Below are 15,020 nucleotides of genomic sequence, written 5' to 3'. Positions count from 1 at the left end.
TTCAATTTCCCATCAGTTTGTAATTGACAGAAATAGTGATAGTCAAAAAGTTCATATTTCCTATCGTCTTGTCTTGATTATAAAAATTTTCTGAACTTTCAGACTTGAGAAAACCCGGACAACAATTAAAACAAAAATTAGGTGGATTTACTTCAAAAACGGTTTACTTTATCAACAATTCTGCTAAGTAGTTTTTTGATTTTGAATCCGATTTTGCTTTTTAAAATTAAGTGAAATTTTTATCAGATAATTTCTTCAGTTTTTTAAATATTCAAGCTGGGTCATAACTCAAAGGTTGTCTGTTTTGATCCCAAAAACATATCATTAAAAAAAGTTTTTTGCTAAAATTGTTTTTTTTTGTGATAAAATACGAAATTAACAAATATTTTGGTGTGTATTACCTATTTTTTCCCGCGTTGTCCAACAACAACAACGAAGACACACAAATTATTCAAGAATTCTGTCCTCAAGATAAAAATAGTTTCTAGAATATTTTTTTATGAAAACTATGTATGTATGGGCGAACCTGGGCGAATTAATGACGCAAATTGATTTTTTCGTTCATAGGCAAATAAATACAAAATACAAAAAAAATCCAAAAAACATGATTTCTGATAGAGTTGCTTATAAATGGTATTTAAATGTAATCTGGAAATTGTTAAAAATCGAGCTCTGGAGAATAGGAAAACTAGCTTATAAAATACCTTAAGAATTTCTACGAGATTTAACAGTTTATTTATCAAGGATTAAGGAAATCAACAAAACAAGATCCAAACAAATATATTTACAAACATTTCAACAACAAAAATAATAGAAGATAAATATAATCGAATTTATTCAAAAGTATATAATAATTCAGTTTTAGGTATTGTATCGATTTTCCCGAATAAACTTTGTAGTAGCCCACACTCACTCCAAAATCCAACAGATATAAACATTACATTCTCTTGCACATGTGTTGTTCCCCTCCTGAAAGCTAATCGACAATGATATATAGGAAAGTTTGATTACCTTTTCCCCTTCCAAACCACCAAACACATGTGCCCAAAAGGGAAAATAATGTTTCTTTTTTTGCTGTCAAATTCTCCCACCCTCAGGATCAAATCGAATTCTCAAATTGGATTCCAATTCCCACTCCCGAGTCCAGCGTGTTCCACGACTTCATGTTTTATGTCCCTCTACTCCTCCTCCTCCCCACCAACTGTCAGCTCCGTCGGACACACACATCAAAAAGTTAATCCCTCCTCATCAGGAGCCTTCGCAATCGAAAAATCTTGAAATGCAATTGAAGAATTCGACGACGTTTTTTCCGCTAGGTTCGCTGTTGTTCCAGCGGTGTTCGGAATGACAGCCCCCATACAGTTTGAGCAGTTTTTAGGAAAAAATCGCGTTTATGATGAAAAATCAAGCATTTTCAGAAAAGTGGGGTATTGCAAAGTGTGGCAATTTCGCTAACGATCATAATGCGTGGTGATTTGTAGTGATTAATTGTGACTGGTATTTTATTTAAACGATTTTTCTAAAAAGATGATCGATATTTTGGATAACTTGAGTTAAATGTTGCAAAAGTTAAAAGTAATGATGAAATGTTATGTAAAAGTGTTTAAACTTTACTTTTCTTCCCCTTTGACCAAAATATTGACCTTAAAAATGCATTTTGGTGATTTTTTGGATTTTTTTGGAAAAATTCGAATAACTGGCAATTTTTTGAGAAAATTATTGTAATCATGCTGTAATATGACTCTAATAGTTTGTTCTATCAATAATACACACATAATGAGCATTATCAATCAAATAAATCATATTTAAATCAATTTTTCAAAAGATCTTTTTGGTAAATTTGAGGAAAAAACATGAAAAATTAACTCAGCAGTATAAATCATAGGGGCTGAGTTAGTTTTTCATGTTTTTTCCTCAAATTTACCAAAAAGATCTTTTGAAAAATTGATTTAAATAAGCTTTATTTGATTGATAATGCTCCTTATGTGTGTATTATAGCTAGAACAAACTATTAGTGTCATATGACAGCATAATTACAAGAATTTTCTCAAAAAATTGCCAGTTTTTCGAATTTTTCCGAAAACTTCCAAAAAATCACCAAAATGCACTCTTAAGGTCAATATTTTGGTCAAACGGGAAGAAAAGTAAAGTTTAAACACTTTTTTATTATATTTCATCATTACTTCTAACTTTTGCAACATTTAACTCAAGTTATCCAAAATATCGATCATCTTTTTAGAAAAATCGTTTAAATAAAATACCAGTCACAATTAATCACTACAAATCACCACGCATTATGATCGTTAGCGAAATTGCCACACTTTGCAATACCCCACTTTTCGGAAAATGCTTGATTTTTCATCATAAACGCGATTTTTCCCTAAAAACTGCTCAAACTGTATGGGGGCTGTCATTCCGAACACCGCTGGAACAACAGCGAGCCTAGCGGAAAAAACGTCGTCGAATTCTTCAATAAAAAGAAGATTTGTGGCGACACCGGCTGGGGTTTTCCCCCCGAGGAATTCGTCCTGGCGGCGCCCAAACTTTTGTTTTGTTCAGGGAGGGGTCACCCGACAGGTCGTAAAAACTTTCCCTTTTTGACTTTTGTGGGTGGATTGGTGACTGACTGACTGACTCCTGGCTACAAAGTTTGGGTCGTGTTTATTCTGACGGCGAGACACACAATACAAAAAGGTGTCACCGACACACGCGATTGTGTCCGAGAGTTTGTTGTGCCATTAGCTACGGCAGGTTCCGATTGTCCAAAGTTTGCTTTTTGGGCTGAGAAGGGGGTTTTGGGAGGGAGTGAGTCTGGGTTGTTAGCCTAGTTTCAGTAGTAGGGGGTAAGGTTTATCAACTATTTATCGATTTGTGTGACTAATCAGAATGAATTGGAAATCGGGGAGTTGTTCTCTTGAATGTTAGATAAATAACATGAGGAGTGCTCCATAAAGTATGTCACGTTAAAATTTGCCTAAAAATAAAATCGCTAGAAAGACTTTAACATTTTTTTTTTCTCCAATCGCAACTTCCCATCATTTGAATAATTAAAGGGTTTTCAATCTCCCCGGGTGCAATTTTTCAACTGACCCTTTTCGCTACAGCCATCCGGTCACCTCTCATTACTCTTTCCTAGTCTGGTGGAGCAGTTATCGTAAACATGACTCCTTCCACCAAGTTCCTGGAGGGGCGTGTGTTGCATTTCACTGCGCGCGCAAAATAAACACACACACAGACTCAGAGATAATAAATATTGTAGTCTGGTCCGGCTGCCGTCGCCACCGCCCACCGGAAATGCTCCACTTCATTTAATTCATCCCCCATCCAAGTTGGCGCTCCAAGAAGTGTCCACACGGCTGAGTAATCCCATAAATCTTGGGGGCCCCCGTCGCAGACGAGTCCGGAACAACCGAAAGCCATTTCCATTTTCTTACAGTAACTCCTTATCTGGGGAGAATTTCCCTCACCCTCTTTTTCTCGAAGCCTAATTGTTCGTGAGTGCCAAAGTTTTCCACGGAAATTTCTCTCTTTCTTTCCTTTTTACGTTTCGGGAATTAATTAGCTTTATCTTTTAACTCATTCCGAACCCTACCAAAATGGTGCACACACACACAACAGACGGATTACCGAATGATTCGTTCCGGCTTTGGGTTGGGACCATCGGGTGAGGACAGGTGGGGTGATATAATTCCACCGGATCACCGTGGTCGATTACCTTTGGCTATTTACCGTCGGATTGTAGGGGATGGTGGTAGGATAAAGGAAGTTTGGAGGCTCAATTAGATGTAGCAAAGTTTTTTTTGGGTTTTCGGTGAAATCAAACAATGGGAAAGGACTTTTGTACACACGCAATCTCACTTTCGATTCTTGATGTGTGTTGTAATTTAGGGTGTGTTGTATGACTCACCTTTGAGGTTAAGAGAAACAACGTAAGAGATTTTTTAATATAACTAAGAAAGTTGTTTGTAACGATCATATTGCTATAAAAATTGAGTCATTTAAAATTTGCGCTCATTTTTGTTAAGAAATGTCCAGAGGCATATCTCATCTTGTCTCATAATTCTACTGTTGGTATATTTTTTTAAATTTATATTTATTCGGATTTTCTTTTCCATGTACATTAGGGTGACAAGAAAAAATGAAAATTTTGGGAAATCTGAAGAGATACCCCCTGGATCGATTTTTTAGGCAGTAAAAATTAACTGTGCCAATTTTGAGTCAAATCGGTTAAGGCTAAGGGGTCGCTTTTTATCGTTGAAGTTTATATGGGGAAAATCGCTAAAATGTATGAGGAAAAGCATCGCTTCAGGATTTTGGCAGCAGGTGGCGCAGGTCTCGCCCAAAATTGTCCAATTCTTGTAGGAAATTTAATTTCCTGCAACTTTGTCGAAGGGTGCAAGAAGATCCGAGTTGATCCTGATGAGTTATTAGCAATGCGATGAAAAGAAATTGGCTTATATACTTGAAAGAATATAAGGGGTATATAAGAAGTACAAAAAAAAATACTTTTTACTAGAAAAATCATCAAAAATCAGGATCAACTCGGATCGTTTTGCACCCTTCGACAAAGTTGTAGGAAATTAAATTTCCTACAAGAATCTCACTCTTGGAAAATTTTAGGCGAGACCCGCGCCACCTGGCAGAAAAATATTAAAACGATGTTTTTCTGCATAAATTTTTGCGATTTTCCTCACATAAACTTCAACGGTAAAAAGCGACCCCTTAACCTTTACCGATTTGGCTCAAAATTTGCACAGATACTTATTTTTGCCTAAGGAATCGAATCAGAGGGTATCCCTGATGTAATTTTTTTTAATGTCTCCCTAATGTACATTCATTCAGTTAAAATATTATTGAGTGTCCAATCAAAATCGATGACTTTTCACCTCGAATTTTGGTATATTATTTTTGTTTGGACATTGCGGAGGTTCATACAGCAATTCCCCACGAAAACAGCATGATTCGAAAAAAAAGTTCTCCGATCAGGCTCAAAATTTTTCTGGGGGATCCTTGGCCGAAATAATTAGACCCGTATTTTTTTTGTTTGGCCATTAGGGTGACCTACGCTGTGTTAGGGTGGTTCGAAAAATGGCAATTTTCGTAGATTTTCGCAAAAACCACTTTTTTCTAAAAATCATATCTCCGCGCCATTTTTTCCGATTTTAGCTGTCCTAGACGCAAAAGAAAGGTGATTAGTTTGGTTATTTGGGAAAAATAGTAAGAAGTTTCAAAAATCTAGCTTAACATTTGAAAAGGTTATATGAAAACATAAAATGCTGTTTTCAAGGTCTCGGGACCAAAGAGCCTATGTCTGAAAATATTTTTATCGAATTCCTCGGAAAATTTCACATTATATATAAAAAAAAGCAAAGTTATGTTTTCGATACTCTGAGATACCATTTTTTGAAAATAAAAACTGGGTTTTTCGACGCGCCACGCGCAAAAATGGGAAAATGACGAAAACGGGGAAAAATCGACTTTTTTCACTAAAACTGCGATAACTTTAAAATTTCGGCGATGACCTATACGTGTTAAAGTACCAAAATTTTTGTAATTGAAAGACGCAACTTTTGCTACCATAACATCTATAGGTCATCGCTGAAATTTTAAAGTTATCGCAATTTTAGTGAAAAAAGTCGATTTTTTCCCGTTTTCGTCATTTTCCCATTTTTGCGCGTGGCGCGTCGAAAAACCCAGTTTTTATTTTCAAAAAATCGTATCTCAGAGTATCGAAAACATAACTTCGCCATTTTTTGGTATATAATGTGAAATTTTCCGAGGAATCCGATAAAAATATTTTCAGACATAGGCTCTTTGGTCCTGAGACCTTCAAAACAGCATTTTAAGTTTTCATACTACCTTTTCAAATGTTAAGCTAGATTTTTGAAACTTCTTACTATTTTTCCCAAATAGCCAAACTAATCATCTTTCTTTTGCGTCTAGGACAGCTAAAATCGGATAAAATGGCGCGGAGATATGATTTTTTGAAAAAAGTGGTTTTTGCGAAAATCGACGAAAATTGCAATTTTTTGGACCACCCTAACACGGCGTAGGTCACCCTGATGGCCAAACAACAAAATACGGGTCTAATTATTTCGGCCAAGGATCCCCCAGAAAAAAATGAGCTCGATCGGTGAACTTTTTTTTCGAATCATGCTGTTTTCGTGGGGAATTGCTGCATATCATTGCGTTTTTAAAGCTTTGGCAAAAAAAGAATCAAAGTTTACTATGAATACAAAGAGACGAGTTGTTCCTTTTAATTCCGCTATATAACGCTCAACCAAACAACAATCAAAGTTTATTTATCAAAAAAGTCGATACTATCACCATCTTATTATTTCCGACACCCGTTTTTTTAACTTGTATGAGTTTAAGGAGGCCAAAAAAAGGCAAATTTTGAGTCACAGAGATGTTTTTTGCAATTTGTTAAAGGTTTTAAATATTTTTGAAAAACTAACTTAATTCACCTCAGTGTGCCCTCCTCCTGAAATCAATTGAAAAAGCTTTCTGATTGTATTCAATTGCGCCTGAATACATGCAAACAAAAATGCTATAAAAGCGTTACTGCCTCAGCCGAATCTTTTGCAATTTTCTTCCTTTTTTGTATCCGTCAAGCACACTAGGCCATAACTTTTGATAGCGTTGTCAGATCTTCAACGTTTTGGACGCGTTGGAAAGGTCTCTTGTTTTTTTATCATAACTTTTGAAGTACTTATCTAAAAATCATTATTCATAGATAGTGACTTAGGGGACCCCAAAACGGACCAAATGAGACCAAAACGGTCAAAATCGGCCCAGCCAGTGTCGAGATAATCAAGTGCAATTATTTTGATCAACATCCAACCACCCGCACAGGCATTTGCTCAGAACATGATTCTGAGTCGATATGTATTCATGAAGGTGGTTCTAGGAGGTAAAAATAAGAAGTTCATTTTCTGAGCGTTTTTATAGCCTCATTGAAGTGAGGAAGGCAAAATAGGTTTGGTGATGGATGCGGCATCTTAAAAGTACATTAATATCACTTAAGTGGTTATAAAATGAGACAGGGTTTTCAGATCTTCGATTTTTTACTCGTTTGGAAGGTCTTTCGATTATCTATTCAACGATGGGTCGGAAGTTGGATCCGGAAATAGTTTTCGTAGATATTTATTCAGTTTTTTGCGTCGATAGGTATACACGGAGAAAAAACCGTTCTGAAATTCGTGAACAAATGTGCATGTAATCGCATACTTTCGCTGTTCATGAAATCGTGAACTTTTTTATGATATCATGAAGAAAAAAACATGATATCGTGCACATAGTTCATGAAATCGCAAATTGAATCTTATGTCTGAAAAAGCTTTCCTGTTTCAATAACATAGTTTTGTGGCGCCACCTACCTGTGGATTGTTGTTGGCCTAGGGAGCTTTCTAAAATTTCATGCACTCACACTAGTGCAACGCAGTCTTTTGTTCTCATGCGTAGTGGAACGAATTTTGACGTGTTCAATCAAGTTTGTGTTGATCTATCCACATTTAAAGAAAAAAAAAGTTTTCTCATTTTGAATTATTTAATTTTAATTTAAACACAACGCGGATTCGCTAATTCGGATGGAACTGAATTCGAATGAGCAAATCCGAATCCGGAAATCGTTGAATAGTTGGGTTAAAATGGCACATGAGTTTGGCAACTGGTTTTGACGTTTGAGTGCTTTTTTATCGAAAACGTTCGAATTATCGGACATTCGAAGTAGGGAAATTCGAAATAACGAATCAGTTCTGTACTAATTAAAAATAATATAAAATATTGAAACATTAACGTAAACTGAATCCGTTCGTTGTAAAAGTACCTAAAATCTTAATAGGGTACTAAAGCCCAAAGTAATTTTTTATGTACAACGGTAAAAAACACGCTTAAAAACCATTTCTGATCACTTTTTTAATGTTCACTTGGAACGAGCTGTCAAGTAATTTACTATCTTTTAAAAAAAGCCGCGAAGTTGAATTCCGCACAAATTATTAGAAATTTATCAATCAGCTATTTAAACAGTTCTAGAGTTTTTTTTTTTGATTAGGTCCTATAAACATATGAAAGACAATAGCTTATAGGTCCTTTTCAACAAAAAAACTCTGGAGTTTAATTGTTTTATTGTTGTGCATAAAAATAACATAGCACTTTAGGATCCTACTAAAACTTTATTTTAGGACCAATTAAGTCCAGCAATCTGGTTTCAAATCTGGTCCTAATGTTTTGCGATAATTGGGTCCTAAAATTAAGCATAATTTTTGATATTATTGTTCTCAACGATAAAGCTTATTTTTCTGAGAACAATGACCCTTTGTAGATCGGCAATGTATTTAAAATTGGTTTTTAATTCAATTAAAAAAAAGCATCGTGGCCCTTCTTGACAGAAAGCAATCTACTTTACAGCTTGTTCCATGGGAATATAGTTGATTTATCGTAAAATGTTGTCTTGTAAATATTTTTTGCATTGAAAATAAAAAAGGGATAATTTAATGTTTTTTTTATCGTGTTTATGCCGTTGCACATTAAAAATTGACATTGTCAAACTAAAAAGTGACGAACTGTCACTTTTTACACGGCGCTCACGCACACTATCAAAACAAACGTTTGATAGTGTGAGTGAACTCCGTGTAAAAGGGGTGTCAAACTAAAAAGTGACCCCATTCGTTTGACATCAGTTGGTGTTAAACCATCGGGGTTTGAGTGTATGGTTCGAAAAATCAACTGTGGTCCCATAGAACAAGCTATCAAAAATGATGCTCAAGAAAGACCGTAGGTTTTATTAAAATTAATTTCAAATTCCACCTAGTTTTAAACGTTAATATAAAGTGTCACTGTGCTCCATAAAATAAGTTTTTTCTATATTTACGTAAAGCTTGTTAGGACCCTATTCATCATTTTTAACTTATGTATTTCGTTGATTAATAAATAAAATAACTGTTACTGTCAAATTAATTGATTAACGTATTTACTAATAATTAATAATTAATCTGATTAATTATTTGCATTTTTAAAGCGTTCCGTAATATTTGAAAGATCTTCTGTTTCCGCGTCGAGTTTTCGCTGAACGGTCCCCTGAAAAGCTCAGTCGCCATTGTTGTCATCGCAAAACGCAAACCAACGAAACAAGTCCGATCAAGCAGTCGCGAAAAATTTCTATCCCAAATCGTTTGCTGAAATGGACCGTTTTTGGAGAATCGGCCAATATTGGTCTCGGGTTTTCCGGGACAAGTTACGAATCTCGATTTTGGTAAGTTTTTTCTATCTTTTTTGTGATGTTTTGATTCTGAAGGTTTTTTTTTTCTTACAGGAGAAAACCACCTTGTTGTGGTTGGTCCGCTGAAACAGGAGGCTGCCGGAACTGATTCCGATAACCAAGTGACAAAGGTTAGACGTTTTTGTTTTGAGGACATCGACACCAGTGGAGAGCAGCTAACCGCCGGCAGCCTTACCAATTTCTATCCGGAAGTGCCAACTGGGTTGCTGCAAGGATATTTTAGGCGGAGAGCGGAGTTAAAGTTATATTTAAAGTGCAGTGATTATTTTACAGTGCTTAGTTTATAAAATGCAATGTCGTTATCATTATTTTTATGAATAAAGATCCTTTTGTTTTGTTGTTTTCTTTAATAAAAGTAAACAATTCGTTTACAATATGTTTGTGGTTTCAATGAATTTCAAATGCTCCGAATTAAAAGCTTGCATAACCCACCGCTAGATGTCAGGTTGAAAGCTTCATTCACAGTATGAAACGATATGCAGATGGCGCTGTAAAATTGCTTGAAAGCTTAAAGCTCGTCGATACCAAAAAGTTTAAATCCCCTATGAAATTGGAGAAGCTTAGCGGCGTGAACAAGTGTGCATGATTTGCAATTAGTTCATGGAAATTGTTCATGGTACGTTTTCGTACCGTAGAAATCACGTTGTTCCCGGTTTCGTGGTACGTTGTTCACGATTTTCGGAACGGTTTTTTCTCCGTGTACGTGAAAGTGGGTCCACACAGTAAAAAAATCAAGGTAATATTATATCTTGGAAGGGGTACATCTTTCATGTCAGAAAAAATGTGTAATTTTACCTCTAAAAATGTGTAATTTTACAACTCTTCTGGTGTAATGCCATTTTTTCAGTCTAAATTGAGGTAAAATTACAACAATAAAGAGGTATTATTCAACCTCCAAAATGTTAGTTCAATTTTTGAGAAATAAGTAAAATTATACATAAAAACTGTAAATTTAGAAATTTTTAGAGGCATAGATATTAGAAAATAATTTCGGACACAAAATTTGTGAACATTCTCAGATTCTATATTATCACATATTTTTGAATGTGATTAAAATTTTCACTGTGAGATTGTCGAAAAATATTACTATTGACACTATTGCGCAATGTGAGAACTAACTTAAACTTCGCACTAAAATATTGCTATCGATCGCACTATTGGGTCCTAAAATGAAGCTTAGATTGCTGATATTATTGTTTACAACGATAAAGCTTATTTTTCTGAGTACATTGACCCTTTGTACGACCACAAAGAGTTTAAAATGGATTTTTAAATCAATTTTGAAAAATTATCCTCGCGGTCCTTCTTGACAGAAAAGCTCCTACTTGACAGCTCGTTCTAAGGGGACCATAGTTGATCCATCGAAAAAAATTTGTCTTGTCAATATTTTTTTTTGCATTAAAATGAAAAAAAGTGATCAGAAATGGTTTTTAATCGTGTTTTTTACCGTTGTACATAAAAAATTACATAGGGCTTTAGTACCCAATTGCGACTTGTCAAACTGGCTTGGATTTCCCATTTATTTTTCTCAAAAAAAAAAAAAAAAAAAGATCAAAGCGAGCCGATGTTGCTCACCTGTCAATCGCAATTTTAAAGTGCGAATGTCCAATTTGGTGGAAACTGCGACTGGAAATGTAAATAAACAAGTGCCGGTTGTTGTTGTTTTTGGAAATTTTGTTGTCAAAAGTGCGAGAGAAAAGTGCGGGTCAAATCCAAGTTACAGAGCAAGGATCAATATTGCTTTTTTATGAAAAGAAGGCCATTTTGTTCCTCCAGAGTCCAGATGGACACGCAAAGTGAGTTGGAATGGAATGGAATAATAACTGTAAGCTTTAGAACCAGAAATTCTATTTTTTTGCAAAAAAAATTTCACGACTTCACGACAGCACTCAATCCCGAAATCAATCACGACAACTCGCTGGCTGCCAATCAGCGCGGGGGACCTCGATCTTATCAATCATTTAGCGCGCCATTTTTCCCCTTAAACACCCACTCCTTCCCAACTGCTTCGAGTGCGCTTCCTGGTGTATGTCTTGTCACTTGACTATTTTTCTCCATCGGCCTCGATTTTCATGCTCAATTTGATGCTGATTGGATCGGAGTCGATAATGGAGAAACAAAAAATCGCGCAAAAGTGCCACTTTGGGAAAAATTTAATTTACCATGCCGCGGCGACATCGCGTCAAGCTAGTTGAAAAGTTTTTCTTTCGCGATTGTTTCAAACAGTTTTATCTGGTATGTGCTGTTTCGGCTAATCCTGGAAGACGATAAAAATCGCACTTAAAAATAATGACTGCTGGGTCAGACCCCGAGCGAGAAGTCGGTCAAGTGACGATTTTCCTTGGCTGAGAAACTGTTGACATAAATCACGTATCATATTGCCCATTATAAATGACGATGATTGCCCCGGGGAGCTTTTCCACGTGATTCGTAGTACCTTCTTGAGATTTCTTTTCGGGTAATTTGCATGAAAAAGTCGTTATTTAGAAAAGTTTCAAACTAAAAAGCTAAGTTTCATGATATTTTTAGATCTTGATAACAAATATTTCTTTTAAAAAATAATTTAAATTATTTTCGAATCAAGCTTTTGAAATCATTGCCATTTTACCCTGCTCCTTTTCGCGATGACCGGGCCCAAGTACCTGGCATCGTCGAGTAAAACGTGAGTGGATTTTTATAGCAGAGGTTTTCATGCGGTTTTTTTTTTCTTCCCAACGGAAGTGAACGACCATTGAGGTAGGTCCTTCTGCGCGCCATCACTCAACCGTCAGCAACAATCGGAGGCAAACATCCATCAAAACTAATCCAAACATCCCGCGGGGTCGGAGCCAAGTGACGGGCTTGAGCATTGTGATGGTTTGCGATGAAAATGGTTGATAAAAAAATAAAAAGATGAACGTTGCATGTGTATATTTTTGAAATGTTTATAGAAAATGAAAACCGGAAATTAATTTTAAAATTCTATCAATAATTTAACAAAAAAAAAATGCAGATTATTAGGTTACACTTATTAATAAATCAATTAGTATAGAAGTTTGCATAACTATTGATCAATTTAATAAATAAAATCAAAACAATTTTCAATTTCAGTACCAAGTTGGATAACATAATTTTGTTTTAGTTTATCGAAGCATATCAAATGGACAAACATGTTTGTGATACAATTGCAGATATAATTAACAAAAAAACTAAAATGCAAGCAAGTTAAAATTATTGCAGGGATAAAGTTAAGTTGAGTCATTGCCGAAAAAAGTATCGTGAATTTTAAAAATAAAATTTACTCAATTCGCTTGTAGATCGTCTTAATTCTCTGGAATTATCCAAATTTGATCGAGATTTTGAATTTTATATTATGTAACTCTCCTTGAGTCACAAGAAGGCTTTTTGCATCATAAAGTTTTCTTTACAAGTCTCCATCCATTTGCCGGATTTGTAACACAAAATGAGCTTGTAAATATTCGAAAATCTGTATCTTGAGTAGACATTTTCTGATCGATTTGGTATCTTCGTGAAATTTTTCTGCTTGTGATTAAGATTTTGCAGAATCAAATAGGGACAGGAAGAAATTATAACTTTTTCTGTTTCACATTTTTTACTTTTTGAAAAACAAAAAAAATGATAAAATGATCAAATGATCAAATGATCAAATGATCAAATGATCAAATGATCAAATGATCAAATGATCAAATGATCAAATGATCAAATGATCAAATGATCTAATGATCAAATGATCTAATGATCAAATGATCAAATGATCGAATGATCAAATGATCAAATGATCAAATGATCAAATGATCAAATGATCAAATGATCAAATGATCAAATGATCAAATGATCAAATGATCAAATGATCAAATGATCAAATGATCAAATGATCAAATGATCAAATGATCAAATGATCAAATGATCAAATGATCAAATGATCAAATGATCAAATGATCAAATGATCAAATGATCAAATGATCAAATGATCAAATGATCAAATGATCAAATGATCAAATGATCAAATGATCAAATGATCAAATGATCAAATGATCAAATGATCAAATGATCAAACGATCAAATGATCAAACGATCAAATGATCAAATGATCAAATGATCAAACGATCAAATGATTTTGGTATTTTGAAGCAAAATGACTTGATATAAATCCATTTCGCATTCGCATGGAGATGGTGATCTAAGCGGGTTGCAGACTGGATTTCGTCATGTACGTGTGATGCAAAATGACTTGATATTAATCCATGCAGATTAACAAATAAAAATTGAATTTTGGATGGTTGAGAATTACATTTTCAATGTTATTTTACATCAATTTAAGTAAATTGTTGAAATTACACATACAATGATGTCAATTTACACATCACAGAGGCTACATGCTTTTCTGACTTAAAATCTGTCAATATTCTCCGTTGTTTTAATACCTTTATTATGATTAACTTTTTAAAACTTTTAAAAAAATTATTGACCTCCGTTCATCTATGATTGCACTATCTTCAGAAAATCTTAAAATATTGAAATCTCTTCCATAACTCACCCCAGTTTGTCACCTGCCATGTGTCACCACAATGTCACGCCCCAATTGACCCCGCCACGGGAGCGAATTTGGTGGCACTTTTCAACGCCATTTCGGAACCAACTCCGTGACAGATCGCGACATTTTTGTGCAGCAACACCACCCTCTGTCTCACCCTAATAAGGTCGGAAAAGTCGCGACACCATAAATTTATTCTGTTCCTCGTTCCCCACGTTGCATTGGGGATTGGTGGCGAAACTTTCCCACTATAGCAAAATGGAGTTTTCCACCCACACATCGATGAAAAGAAGGAGTCGCAGCTGCAACTTGTCACCGTTGTGCTATCTTGTCTCGTGAACAAAAATAAATAATTTCTAAAACAGAACAACATTTGTGACTAAAAATGCTTATGATTTAGAACATAATTTACGATTTTTAGTATTTTTTAAAGAATATCTAAGATTGACAATTTTGACTTAATTTGTACCAAAGCAAAATATGCCAAGATAGCACGCCAACGTCTGAAACTGCATCCCCGACAGAGCACGAGGTACAGAGCACAGACTTTCGCTGTCAGGCTGTCAGGAGCGATAAAATATGAAGTTTTGTTTTTCCCCCCATTTTCCGACCCTTTGCTCGAGGCTTCTCGAGGTTGCTTTTCCCAGACAACGCGATCTCAGCCCACAAGGAAGCTGCTGCTCGGGAAAACTCTAAAACTGTCGCATTATGCAATCATGCCATTAATATTAAGTAGCTTTTTTTGCGTGCGTGTGTGTGGCATCGCACACAGCCTGGAGGCACTTTTGGAAGTTATTTTTCATGGCACACAAACGCGCACGATTTTAGCTGAGCTGTTGGGAAGGATTATGGCGAGTTTGGGGTTTCCAACGAATGTGGTTTTGGGTGAAGATGGAGACTTGTGGGAAATTATTGAGTCAATCCTGTTAGGATTATGCTTATCCAATCAAAATATCAAATATTTCTTGTAAACATTCACCACCAGAAGAAAAACATTCCCTTCCGAAACGTAGCCTTGGAGCACAAGGTAGAAAATTACGTTCTCAGATATGTTTGCTTGTATCGGGAAACAATAAAAATGTCTCAGAAATAATAAATTAACCATTATGGTAGACCCGTTGTGATAAGCCATGATATGCTTTAACCAATTCAATCATTTTCTTTCAAGTTGATTGTAGATTTCCTGCGAAATATGAAATTTATCAT

General features: G+C 35.2%; 1 protein-coding gene and 1 long non-coding RNA gene across 3 annotated transcripts in view; one reads left to right on the top strand and one right to left on the bottom strand.

The window, feature by feature from the left end:
- Positions 1-15,020, bottom strand: part of LOC120413043 (protein tincar) — a 385,369-nt gene that overhangs the window by 210,942 nt on the left and 159,407 nt on the right. The window lies entirely within an intron of this gene.
- LOC128093311 (uncharacterized) lies at positions 9,000-9,656 on the top strand. The gene is made up of 2 exons (XR_008212395.1): positions 9,000-9,253; positions 9,314-9,656. It is a non-coding gene; the product is annotated as an uncharacterized LOC128093311 (long non-coding RNA).

This window comes from Culex pipiens, chromosome 3, assembly GCF_016801865.2.
Source record: "Culex pipiens pallens isolate TS chromosome 3, TS_CPP_V2, whole genome shotgun sequence".
Taxonomy (NCBI): Eukaryota; Metazoa; Arthropoda; class Insecta; order Diptera; family Culicidae; genus Culex; species Culex pipiens.
The sequence above is the reverse complement of the archived record's forward strand: the minus strand, read 5'-3'. Positions and strand labels throughout refer to the sequence as shown.